Below are 13759 nucleotides of genomic sequence, written 5' to 3' on the forward strand. Positions count from 1 at the left end.
AAAGGCAGATATAAATAGACAGAGGGCGGGAGCTAGCTCCGTCTGGCCAGGCTGTGATAGGCTCACCCACTCCTAAGCCTGCCATCCTGAGTGGTGGAAGATGGAGTCAGTCTCACAGACATAGAAGCAGGTGCAGACTGATTACCTATGGGCGTTGACACAGAAGCTGTGTCTGGCAGATCCTTTACAACTACATTATCTTCATGCATCGAGAAATACATATTAGACTATCTTCATGCATAGAGAAATATATACTACATTATCTTCATGCATAGAGAAATACATACAACAATATCTTCATGCATAGATAAATACATACTACATTTCTTCATGCATAGAGAAAAACATACAACACTATCTTCATGCATAGAGAAATACATACAACACTATCTTCATGCATAGAGAAATACATACAACACTATCTTCATGCATAGAGAAATACATACAACACTATCTTCATGCATAGAGAAATACATACTAAACACAATCGGGTATGTATATATGGCGAGAAAGAATATATCATGAGATAACTATGTATATTCCAAATATTCGTTTTTATTAGAAGTAATAACACCACATGAAAAAATTTAAATTTTTTTAATAACCCCTGAGGAAGCCACATTGTGGCCATACGCGTGGGGCATTCAGTCCCCTTCTCGCCTCTTCATACATCACGTAATTATGTTGGTTTGTTGCAACATCGTGCATATATTTGAACTGCATACCTAGGGGATTAGGTGGTATTTTGGGGGTTTTGGATTGTTCGCCATTTATCAGGGTGGCTACCCCCTTAGAGATTTCTTATAGCATGTTGATGCTATTTTAAATGGTTTTAATTTTTTCATGTGGTGTTATTACTTCTAATAAAAACATATATATGTGGAATATACATAGTTATCTCATGATATATTCTTTCTCGCCATATATACATACCCGATTGTGTTTTGTGTTTAGATTGTGCTTTTCAGGGTATGTGGCAAAATTCATGCGGTGCCGCTGGTGATTTAAATAGAGAAATACATACTACATTATCTTCATGCATAGAGAAATACATACTACATTCTCTTCATGCATAGAGAAATACATACTACATTATATTCATGCATAGAGAAATTCATACTGCATTATCTTCATGCATAGAGAAATATATACGGCACGGGTGGGATTCAAATTTTAACAGGTTCTCTGTTTTGCCGACAAAGACACGGGGAGGGGGTCGCAGTGTTTCTCTGTGTATTACGCTATGGAAAAATATTCAAATAATCAAATAACACAAATACAATATTCCAAATACACCCTATATTAAAGTGGTAAATAAATTCCCTGTCTAGAATGTTTTACTGGCAGCCACACTATGTATATAATTACATAAGCGTACATACCTACCTACACACACTCATTATATTAAACTCACCCATTACGTATAAACCTATATGCACACATTCAATATCGCAAGCGTGCTCAGCCCATTTAGTTAGGCTGTGCACCGTCAGAAGGGTGGAGGACAGCGTGACGTGCGCAGTAAGCCACGACAAATCTCCCGGCTAATGCACAGATACAGTGCAAGAAACAAGCTCAGTACAGTGTTAGCCTGCAAAGGTTCCGAGTCCTGTTTCCTGAATCCTGTGTCCGTGACTCGTCCTGGATCCTGAGTCCGTAAATAGTCCTGTATCCTCAGTCCTGTGTCCGTGACCAGTCCTGTATCCTATGTCTTAAGTCCTGTGTCTGTGACCAGTCCTGTATCCGGTGACCGTGACCAGTCCTGTATCCTTAATCCTGTGTCCGTGACCAAACCTGTATCCTGTATCCCGAGTCCTGTGTCCGTCTCCAGTCCTCTATCCTGTGCACCAGCCTACTTCCAGTAATACGGTACCAGCCTGCTTCCAGTAATCCAGCACCAGCCTATTTCCTGTAATGCTTATTAACCCCTTAAGGACACAGCCTGTTTTGGCCTTCAGGACACAGCCTATTTTTTCAAATCTGACATGTGTCACTTTATGTTGTAATAAATCCGGAATGCTTTCAGCTAGCCAAGCGATTCCGAGATTGTTTTCTCGTGACATATTGTACTTGATGTTAGTGAAAAAATTTGGTCGATAAATTCAGTAATTATTTGTGAAAAACACCATAATTTAGAGAAAATTTGTGAAAATTAGCATTTTTCGAAATTTAAATGTATCTGCTTGTAAGACAGATAGTAATACCACACAAAATAGTTACTATTTAACATCCCCCATATGTTTACTTTATGTTTGCATCGTTTTTTGAACGTCCTTTTATTTTTCTAGGACGTTACAAGGCTTAGAACTTTAGCAGCAATTTCTCACATTTTCAAGAAAATTTCAAAAGGCTATTTTTACAGGGACCAGTTCAGTTCTGAAGTGGCTTTGAGGGCCTTATATATTAGAAAGTCCCCATAAATCACCCCATTTTAAAAAATGCACCCCTCAAAGTATTCAAAACAGCATTCAAAAAGTTTCTTAACCCTTTAGGTGTTTCACAGGAATTAAAGCAAAATAGATGTGAAATTTACTAATTTCATTTTTTTTTTGCCAAAATTCATTTATAATAAAACAAAATTGTACCACAGAAGGTTTTAGCCAAGAATTGCAACTCAATATTCATCACCCTGATTCTACACTTTTTAGAAATATTCCACATGTGGCCCTAGTGTCCTCTTGGACTGAAACACGGACCTCAGAAGCAAAGGAGCACCTAGAGGATTTTGGGGCCTCCTTTTTTTAGAATATATTTTAGGCACCATGTCAGGTTTGAAGAGGTCTTGTGGTGCCAAAACAGTGGAGAGCCACCAAAAGTGAACCCCATTTTGGAAATTACACCCCTCAGGGAATTTATCGAGGTGTGTAGTTAGCATTTTAACCCCACAGGTTTTTTGCTAAATTTATTGGAAAAAGTCTGTAAAATTGAAAATCCACCTTTTTTCTGAAAAAACATAGAATCTTTTAATTTTTCCAAGGAATAAAGGAGAAAAAGAAACCCAGCATTTATAAAGCACTTTCTCCCGATTACGGCAATACTCCATATGAAGGGAAACAGCGGCATTTGGATTTTGGAGCACAAATTTTGCTGGAATGATTTTCGGTGCCATGTCATGTTTGCAACGTCCTGGAGGGACCAAAACAGTGGAAACCCCCCAAAAGTGCCCCCATTTTGGAAACTACACCCCTCAAGGAATTTTCCTAGTGGTATAGTTAGCATTTTGACACCACAGGTTTTTGCAGAATTTAGTGGAATTCGGCCGTGAATATGAAAATTGACTTTTTTTCTGAGAAAACATAGAAATTTTTAATTTTTACTAGGAATAAAGGAGAAAAATAACCCCAGAATTTGTAAAGCATTTTATCCCGATTACGGGAATACCTCATATGTGGTAATAAACTGCTGTTTGGGCCCACGGCAGGGCTCAGAAGAGAAACAGCGCCATTTGGATTTTGGAGTCCAGATTTTGCTGGATTGGTTTTCGGTGACATGTCGCGTTTGCAACGTCCTGGAGGGACCAAAACAGTGGAAACACCCCAAAAGTGACCCCATTTTGGAAACTACACCCCTCAAGGAATTTTCCTAGTGGTATAGTTAGCATTTTGACCCCACAGGTTTTTTGCAAAATTTAGTGGAATTCGGTCGTGAATATGAAAATCGACTTTTTTTCTGAGAAAACGTAGAAATGTTTAATTTTTACTAGGAATAAAGGAGAAAAAGAACCCCAAAGTTTGTAAAGCAAATTCTCCCGATTACGGGAATACCCCATGTGTGGTATTAAATTGTTGTTTGGACCCACGACAGGGTTCAGAAGAGAAGTAGCGCTATTTGAAGCTCAGATTTGTCTGGAATGATTTTCGGGTGCCATGTCGCGTTTGCAGAGCTACTGAGGTACAAGTACAGTGGAAACCCCCACTAAGTGACCCCATTTTGTAAACTACACTCCTTAAGGAATTTATTTTGGGGTGTAGTGAGCATTTTGACTCGAAAGGTGATTCTTAGAAGTTATAAACACTGGGCTGTGAAAATGCAGAATTTAATTTTCTCTAATAAAGCTTATCCTGCTTTATCCTCAAATTTTTCTTTTATACAATGGTAATAAAAAATAAAAAAAGCACCCTAAAATTTGTTGTGCAATTTCTCCGGATAAGGCCAATACCCCATATGTGGCCATTAACTGCTGCCTGGGCACACTGTAGGGCTCAGAAGGGAAGGCCTACCTTATGTTTGCAGAGGCTCCAGAACATGAAGTAAGTTCAAGAAATGCCTCATTTAATAAAATTGCACCCTTCAAAGCACAGTATTCATCTAGGGGTATAATGGGATGTTTTATTTTTTTTGGGGGGGGGGGGTGTGGTATTATTGAGATATCAAATTAATTTGGAAAATAAATGCCCAGGGGGTATTTAAGAAATAAATGGAATGGATGTGATGTCATTGGAGTAGTAAAAATTAGATTTAACGAATATCAACAGAGGTGTGATAAAAACTGAAGCATTCTCCGATGCAGAGGCCTGGTTTAGAGGGACAGGTCATACAGTAGTGAGTGGTGTCTTTCCTAATCCCTCTGCTTGAGCAAACTCGACACCTTTTCTGGGGTTTTTGGGTTTTTTCTGTGGGGGGAAGTACTCCCGGGAAATGCTGGCCATGTATTATTCTGGAGATCCCAGAAGTGCTGCTACCTTCACTGCTGCCCTCTGCTTCCTGGTCTCCAAAAATGTTTTTTTTAATAATTTTTTCTTGGAATCCCAGGAAATTCTCTGTATTGTCTGCTGTTCTGTAGAGAACAAAGGCGTTATAGAGTGCCACTTGGGTGAGGTATACCGCCAATTTTTTATACCACACCTTAGATTTTCTTAGGGCACAGTAGGGCTGCAGTACCTGGTCCGAAAGATCCACCCCTCCCATGAATTGTTTATAGTCCTGGATGCACACAGGCTTGGTGGTCTGCTCTGTGGCTCCTCTGACTGGAACTGGGGTGGATCGATCAGCATGCAGTGTGGTCAAAATAAAGACATCACGCTTGTCTTTATATTTGACAAGCATCAAATTTTCGGAGCAAACAGCCCTGCTTTCCCCACGGCGCATTGTCTGCGCTATAAAGGACTTGGGGAGACCCTTTTGATTTCGCCGAATTGTGCCACATGCTAGTGTGCCCCTGGCAGAAAGGCATTTCAGGAGGGGGACGCTATTGTAAAAATTGTCCACATACAAGTGGTATCCTTGGTCTAGTATGGGGTGGAGCAAATCCCATACTATCCTCCCACTTATTCCCAGGACATGGGGACAGTTTGGTGGCTCGATCTTTGAATCCTTCCCTTCATATACACGAAAGCACAGTGTATACCCAGACACACTTTCGCAGGCCTTATACAGCTTTACGCCATACCTAGCCCTTTTATTGGGCAGGTACTGGCGGAAGTGTATTCTGCCTTTAAAGTGGACTAGGGATTCGTCCACTGCAAGGCATTTTTGGGGCGTATAGACCTGACTGAATTTTAAGTTGTAGTGGTCAACTACTGACCTAACTTTATACAGTCTATCATAATTGGGGTCGTTTGGGGGTGGCACTCATCGTTATTGTTGTAGTGAATGAATTTTAATAAAATTTAAAAACCGGCCCTGGGCATGGCAAGAAAATAAAGAGGGGAATGATAAAGGATGTCTTTGTTCCAATAGGAACGTATCGTGGGTTTTTTGGTAATGCCCATACTCAATAGAAGTCCCCAGAACTTGCGGATTTCAGTGGGGTTTGTGGGGGTCCATTTTTGGGGCCTGGCATAAAAACTATTTGGATTGCGGGAAATAAATTGCTGGGCATATATGTTCGTTTGTGCCACAATCAAATTTACAAGGTCATCAGTGAAGAACAGTTGGAAATAGTTCATTTCACTGAAGCCTGCGGTATCTACATTGATGCCTGGAGTCGCAGTGAATTCAGGCACCTGGGGCACAAAATTATCTCCGGGGATCCATGTGGAGTCAGCTGTACTGGGCTGCGATTGTGCACTACTGACGCCTACCCTTGGACGCCTACGTGGCGGTTCATCAGTAGATGAGTCACTAGACAAAGAGGACACTAAAAATGTCACCTCAAAGAGCATGGCACATGCCTCTTTGGCAGTATACAGACGCTTAGTCATTTTTTTTTCTTCTGTAAACTTAGTAACAAAGTGTCACTGACGTTGAAAGTAACGTAAAACTTTTTGTTTTTTTTTAGTTGTTTTTTTTATTTTTTATTTTATAGAATAGCTAATTCCCTAAAACCAAGGTATTTTTTTTAATATATCTACAAAAACTCTCGGGTAACAGGTGTCAAACGCAGGTGGATGGAGTTTGGTATGTCCCAATTAGGCGCAGACTACAGGACGGTAGCGATGAGACAATGAAGGGGTAAATTTATTTTGCACCTCACTTTTCACACACGTCACTGGGCAGTGATTTGCAGGTATCACAGGATAATTACAGGTGGGCAGTGATTTGCAGGGATCACAGGTGATACTGGTGGCAGAGTGCTGATGAAGCCGATTGGTGCCAATCAAGCACAGGAGGGTGGCGAGTCAATGACGGGATTAATTTTTTTATTTTAAATGCTGGGCAGTAACAGACGTCTTGGTGCACAGGAGCCTGAATGCTGCACAGGGGGGCTGGATGCAGCACAGGGGGGCTGGATGCGGCGCACAAGGCTGGATGCGGCGCACGAGGCTACCAGTCTTATTATAGGGCACCAAGGGTACTGTGGTACAGATGGCTGGTGATGGACACCTGTATAGGTCACAGGACAGCTGTATAGGTCACAGGACAGCTGTATAGGGCACAGGACAGATGTATTGGGCACAGGACACCTGTATAGGGCACAGGACACCTGTATAGGGCACAAGACAGCAGTATAGGGCACAGTAGATTGGCTGCTGGATGATCCATGGGTAAATTTATATGGTTAATTATTAATTTACTCTCTAACTAGCAATAGCTCCTTCTCTGATCGCTTCCCTGACAGAAGTGAAGCAGTCAGAGACGTAGACTACACTAAACTCCCCTCTCCAACTGTCATAATAAACTTTGATTGGTCTATCAGCACTGATGGACCAGTCACAGCGATCGCCGGCCGAGGACAGCTGTGGTTGGTCCTCGGCCGGCATCCCCTGTTACTAGGCTGTCTTGGACAGCCGTATTTCGTGAAATTGAATGAGTTCTAGCTGTCAAAGTAAATTACACTAAGCTGTGATTGGTCCATCTGCACTGATGGACCAATCACAGCGATCGCCGGCCGAAGGACAGCTGTGATTGGTCCTCAGCCGGCATCCAGAGTTGCTAGGCTGTCTCTGACAGCCGTCTTTTTTCAACTTCCGCCGCACCAGGATGTGCGGCGGAAGTTTAAATCGTTCGAAACGTCACACTAAGCTGTGATTGGTCCATCTGCACTGATGGACCAATCACAGCCATCGCCGGCTGAGGACAGCTGTGATTGGTCCTCAGCCGGCATCCTCAACTACAGCCGTCTGTTTTAAACTGCCGTTGCACATCCCGGTGCGGCGACAGTTTAAAGCGTTCACGTAACTGTACGTGGAGATGCGGGAACAGACCGCATCCCATCACGTACAGTTACGTGAAAATGGCGGGAAGGGGTTAAAGAGGTAAACTCAAGCACTCCTTAGGTTAATTTGCAAAAAAGTGGTTTTAGTTAGATTAAGGCAATAAATAATAACGTTTCGGCCACAATTCGGCCTTTGTCAAACACTGCAGATTAAAAAACAACATAGTAAACATAAATAATTTTGCATGATAATATGAGGATAACATAATAGTAGCTCATAATAATGATCAAAAGGGAAAAATGACTAGACCATCCCAGGACTAGGAGTAACAGTGTATAATCGCTCATATATAGATATAACATTTATAGTGTTCTCCTATACATATAGATAAACATATCTAAAATGCTGTTGTTAGGGAAATGAATCAGGAAATATTGAGCATGATAGAACAATCAAAGCAGCAGATATACAAATGCAAAGAATCTTGTAACCTGAAGTGAACTAGGATATGTAGCAGAGTCCGTATGGTACTTACCTATTGCCGCTGGTCAATAGAAAATAATGTTGGTATATGACGCTAATTGTATAAGGTACCTTGTACCATGGGTATGCGTAACGAGGGGAATGAGGGTATGGTACCTTAAATAGTAGATTATGGGCATCATGACCGGATGTGTGGATGTGTCCACTACCAGGAGACTCTATGGTTGAATAGAGACTCTATGGTAAGGGCGTCGGAGGTTCGCGCATGTGTAGACGCATCTTTTTGAAGGATTAAATAAGTATACACGCATGCGTGCTGCTAGCTACGAGGTGCAGTCATGAATAGGGATAGGATAATAATGCAAAAGGTAATATATTTAGACAATGTATGGAAGTCGTGCTTTTTCTCTTTCCTTTTCCATCCGGTCCCTACCTCATGACTACGCCTCCTGGCCACAATCCATTTCTGCAGAGTTTGCCGCTCAGATGTCTACGGCTCCTCACTTTTCCAACATTGCTGAACCTATAAACTAATATAAAATTGTCATGGTGCCACACCCTATGCTCCAGAATTAAATACTATCATACACTGTCCCCCTGAATATAATAGTAACATAAACTGTGCCCCTGACTACATTACCTTCATGCATAGAGAAATACATACTACATTATCTTCATGCATAGAGAAATACATACAACACTATCTTCATGAATAGAGAAATATATACTACATTATCTTCATGCATAGGGAAATATATACTACATTATCTTTATGCATAGAAAAATCCATAGTACATTATCTTCACATGCATAGAGAAATACATACTACATTATCTTCATGCATAAAAAAATACATACTACATTATATTCATGCATAGAGACATACATACAGCACTATCTTCATGCATAGCGAAATACATACTACATTTTCTTCATGCATAGAGAAATACATACTACATTATCTACATGCATAGAGAAATACATACTACATTATCTTCATGCATAGAGAAATACATACTACATTATCTTCATGCATAGAGAGATACATACGCCACTATCTTCATGCATAGAGAAATACATACGCCACTATCTTCATGCATAGACAAACACAAACACCACTATCTTCATGCATAGAGAAATATATACGCCAATATATTCATGCATAGAGAAATACATATGCCATTATCTTCATGCATAGAGAAATACATACGCCACTATCTTCATGCATAGATAAATACATACGCCACTATCTTCATGCATAGACAAATAGATTCACCACTATCTTCATGCATAGAGAAATACATAGGCCACTTTCTTTATGCATAGAGAAATACATACGCCATTATATTCATGCATAGAGAAATACATACGCCACTATCTTAATGCATAGAGAAATACATACTACATTATCTTCATGCATAGAAAAATCCATAGTACATTTTCTTCATGCATAGAGAAATACATACTACATTATCTTCATGCATAGAGAAATACATACTACATTATCTTCATGCATAGAGAAATACATACTACATTATCTTCATGCATAGAGAGATACATACGCCACTATCTTCATGCATAGAGAAATACATACGCCACTATCTTCATGCATAGACAAACACAAACACCACTATCTTCATGCATAGAGAAATATATACGCCAATATATTCATGCATAGAGAAATACATATGCCATTATCTTCATGCATAGAGAAATACATACGCCACTATCTTCATGCATAGATAAATACATACGCCACTATCTTCATGCATAGACAAATAGATTCACCACTATCTTCATGCATAGAGAAATACATAGGCCACTTTCTTTATGCATAGAGAAATACATACGCCACTATCTTCATGCATAGAGAAATACATACGTCACTATCTTCATGCATAGACAAATACATACACCACTATCTTCATGAATAGAGAAATATATACTACATTATCTTCATGCATAGAGAAATACATACGCCACTATCGTCATGCATAGAGAAATACATACGCCACTGACTTCATGCATAGAGAAATACATACGCCACTATCTTCATATGCCATCATTATGACACTCTGTTTGTATGTTTGTAGCACGTGGTGCTTTTCTGTTTTCATTCATAGTTTATACTGCTGCGGAAGTGCTGGCCGTGATTTTCACGCACCCATTGACTGCAATGGGTGCGTGATGCTCGAACAATGCACAAATATCGGACATGTCGTGAGTTTTACGCAGCGGACACACGCTGCGTGAAAATCACTGACAGTCTGCACGGCCCCATAGAGTAACATAGGTCCGTGCGAGGCGCGTGAAAATCACGCACGTTGCACGGATGTATTACACGTTCGTCTGAATAAGCCCTAACAATAAGGCCCAGTTCACAGAGTTTTTGGGCCTTGATATTGACTCGGACACTGCGTCAGAATCAGCAACAAAAAACTTCCAAAACTGCCTCCCATTGATTTAATGCCAGTCGCGGAAAAAAGAAAAAGCAGCACGTCCTTTCTTGCCGCGGTTCTGCCTCTGACCTCCCATCGAAATCAATGGGAGGCAGAAAATGCATTTTTCGCTGCATTTTTTTCTCTGCTGTCCTCAATCGCCGCGGGCAAAAAACGCGGCAAGATAGTGTGGGCAGGTCAAAATCTGCCTCAAAATTCGGTGCGCGGGCGGGCGGTCACGGGTATGTGCGGTCGCTGGTGCACGCATGCGCGGGCGGTCGCGGGTGCGCGCTTGCGGACGCGCGGGAGTTTGCGGATGCACGCGGGCGGTGTTTGACGGCCCCCATGACGAGAGGGGGGGCCCCGCAGCTCACGACATTCCTTTGGTGAAAAAAACGAGCCCCATTGCAGGGGCCTGTTTTTTTTCTACCAAAGGCAAGTCGCGGTAGTTGCCGGGCCCCTCACATCAGTACCCCTAATACCCCCCTCATGGCGGCCCTGGGAAGCATGATATAGTGCTGGACGGAGTACCGTTAACAGGCGGTGCCACGGTAGGGGGGCCCAGAAAATTTAGCTGTATGGGGCCCTGAAATTCCTGATGGCGGCCCTGACTATATAAGCCATTATCGTCATGCATAGAGAAATACATACGCCACTGTCTTCATGCATAGAGAAATACATACACCCCCATCTTCATGCATAGAGAAATATATACTACATTATCTTCAAGCATAGAGAAATACATACGCCGCTATCTTCATGCATAGAGAAATACATACGCCACTATCTTCATGCATAGACAAATACATAAGCCATTATCTTCATGCATAGAGAAATATATACGCCACTATATTCATGCATAGAGAAATACATACGCCACTATCTTCATGCATAGAGAAATACATGTCACTATCTTCATGCATAGACAAATACATAAACCACTATCTTCATGCATAGACAAATACATAAGCCATTATCTTCAAGCATAGAGAAATACATACTACGTTATTTTCAAGCATAGAGAAATACATACACCACTATCTTCATGCATAGACAAATACATACACCACTATCTTCATGCATAGAGAAATATATACTACATTATCTTCAAGAATAGAGAAATACATATGCCACTATCTTCATGCATAGAGAAATACATACGCCACTATCTTCATGCATAGAGAAATACATACGCCACTATCTTCATGCATAGAGAAATATATACGCCATTATCTTCATGCATAGAGAAATACATATGCCACTATATTCATGCATAGAGAAATACATACGCCACTATCTTCATGCATAGAGAAATACATACGTCACTATCTTCATGCATAGACAAATACATAAACCACTATCTTCATGCATAGAGAAATACATAAGCCATTATCTTCATGCATAGAGAAATACATACTACGTTATTTTCAAGCATTGAGAAATACATACGCCACTATCTTCATGCATAGAGAAATACATAAACCACTATCTTCATGCATAGATAAATAAATACGCAACTATCTTCATGCATAGACAAATACATACGCCACTGTCTTCATGCATAGAGAAATACATACGCCACTATCTTCATGCATAGAGAAATATATACGCCAATATCTTCATGCATAGAGAAATACATAGGCCACTATATTCATGCATAGAGAAATACATACGCCACTATCTTCATGTATAGAGAAATACATACGCCACTATCTTGATGCATAGAGAAATACATACGCCACTATCTTAATATGCATAGAGAAATACATACGCCACTATCTTCATGGATAGAGAAATATATACTACATTGTCTTCATGCATAGAGAAATATATACTACATTATCTTCATGCATAGAGAAATACATACGCCACTATCTTCATGCATAGAGAAATACATACGCCATTTTCTTCATGCATAGAGAAATACATACGCCACTATATTCATGCATAGAGAAATACATACGCCACTATCTTCATGCATAGATAAATATATACTACATTGTCTTCATGCATAGAGAAATATATACTACATTATCTTCATGCATAGAGAAATACATACGCCACTATCTTCATGCATAGAGAAATACATACGCCATTATCTTCATGCATAGAGAAATACATACGCCACTATATTCATGCATAGAGAAAGACATACGCCACTATCTTCATGCATAGAGAAATACATACGCCGTTATCTTCATGCATAGAGAAAGACATACGCCACTATCTTCATGCATAGAGAAATACATACGCCGTTATCTTCATGCATAGAGAAACACATACGCCACTATCTTCATGCATAGAGAAATACATACGCCGTTACCTTCATGCATAGAGAAAGACATACGCCACTATCTTCATGCATAGAGAAATACACACGCCGTTATCTTCATGCATAGAGAAAGACATACGCCACTATCTTCATGCATAGAGAAATACATACGCCGTTATCTTCATGCATAGAGAAATACATACGCCACTATCTTCATGCATAGACAAATACACAAACCACTATCTTCATGCATAGAAAAATATATACTACATTATCTTCATGCATAGAGAAATACATACGCCACTATCTTCATGCATAGAGAAATACATACGCCATTATCTTCATGCATAGAGAAATACATACGCCACTATCTTCATGCATAAAGAAATACATACGCCACTATCTTCATGCATAGAGAAATACATACGCCACTATCTTCATGCATAGAGAAAGACATATGCCACTATCTTCATGCATAGAGAAATACATACGCCACTATCTTCATGCATAGAGAAATACATACGCCACTATCTTCATGCATAGAGAAAGACATACGCCACTATCTTCATGCATAGAGAACTACATACGCCACTATCTTCATGCATAGAGAAATACAAACGCCAATATATTCATGCATAGAGAAAGACATATGCCGCTATCTTCATGCATAGAGAAATACATACGCCGTTATCTTCATGCATAGAGAAAGACATACGCCACTATCTTCATGCATAGAGAAATACATACGCCGTTATCTTCATGCATAGAGAAATACATACGCCACTATCTTCATGCATAGAAAAATATATACGCCGTTATCTTCATGCATAGAGAAATACATAAGCCACTATCTTCATGCATAGAGAAATACATACGCCACTATCTTCATGCATAGAGAAATACATACGCCACTATCTTCATGCATAGAGAAATACATACGCCGTTATCTTCATGCATAGAGAAATACATACGCCACTATCTTCATGCATAGACAAATACATAAACCACTATCTTCATGCATAGAGAAA

The sequence above is a fragment of the Rhinoderma darwinii genome, chromosome 2 (assembly GCF_050947455.1).
Source record: "Rhinoderma darwinii isolate aRhiDar2 chromosome 2, aRhiDar2.hap1, whole genome shotgun sequence".
Classification (NCBI taxonomy): Eukaryota; Metazoa; Chordata; class Amphibia; order Anura; family Rhinodermatidae; genus Rhinoderma; species Rhinoderma darwinii.